At 43.0% G+C, this 939-nt stretch overlaps 1 pseudogene; it reads left to right on the forward strand.

Moving 5' to 3' along the window:
• The first annotated feature begins 396 nt into the window (after positions 1–396).
• LOC121821488 (U6 spliceosomal RNA) lies at positions 397–466 on the forward strand (annotated as a pseudogene).
• The last annotated feature ends 473 nt before the right edge of the window (positions 467–939 follow it).

The following is a 939-nucleotide window of genomic DNA, read 5'->3' on the forward strand; positions in this document are numbered from 1 at the left end:
ATTGTAGGAACCAGAGGGGTCAAGGAAACCAGGAGAACAGAGCCCACAGAATTAAATTAATAGGCCTCACTGGGGCTCACAATGTTTGAAGTGACAATCATGAAACCTGCATAGTAGTTGTTATTTACCTTGTAGTTTTTGAGGGACTCATAACAGATGGATTAGGGTTTCTCTGACTCCTTTTTCTGCTATTGGGACCCTTTCCCTCCTACTGGGTTGCCTTGTCCAGCCTTGATTTGAGGGTCATGCCTACAGTTGTGTGTTTGTGTTCTAACAAAGCATGACTGGAGATCAGAGGGTGGAGCTAGCCACTAGTTGACCATAGAAGCATGTCAGTGGTGGCACACACTTTTAATCCTTGCACTTGAGAGGAGGAAGATAGAAAATCAGGAGTTCGTGCTCGCTTTGGCAGCACATATACTAAAATTGGAACGATACAGAGAAGATTAGCATGGCCCCTGGAAAAAAAAAAAAAAAAAAAAAAAAAAAAAAAAGAAAATCAGGAGTTCAAGGCCACCCTGGGCTACATGAGATTGAATCAGTCTGAAAGAGAAATAGAGACAGGTGTTGGTGGTGCATAAATACAATCCCAGCACTAGGGAGGTGGAGACAGGAATGGATATAAGGCAGGTGGATATAGGATCTCATCTCCCATTTGTTCTGAAGACTTGCATAGATAAGAAGATTCTAGAGGTTGGTGGTCTGCTTCCCTGATATTTCAGCTTTCATCCTCAATATCTGACTCCAGATTTTTATTGTTAAGATTAAATAGGATCATCTATCAAATGGCATCCAACTTTTGGGACACAAATTTACAAAAAGGCCACTTACTGGGATTTGTAGGCCCCAGCACATGCCAGAGCAGCACTTGGGGGTTCCTGCCATAGCCACCACCTCCTGAGATAGTTTTTTCCCCCAAGTCCTCTGAGATAGTTTGGG

This window comes from Peromyscus maniculatus, chromosome 11 (genome assembly GCF_049852395.1).
Source record: "Peromyscus maniculatus bairdii isolate BWxNUB_F1_BW_parent chromosome 11, HU_Pman_BW_mat_3.1, whole genome shotgun sequence".
Classification (NCBI taxonomy): Eukaryota; Metazoa; Chordata; class Mammalia; order Rodentia; family Cricetidae; genus Peromyscus; species Peromyscus maniculatus.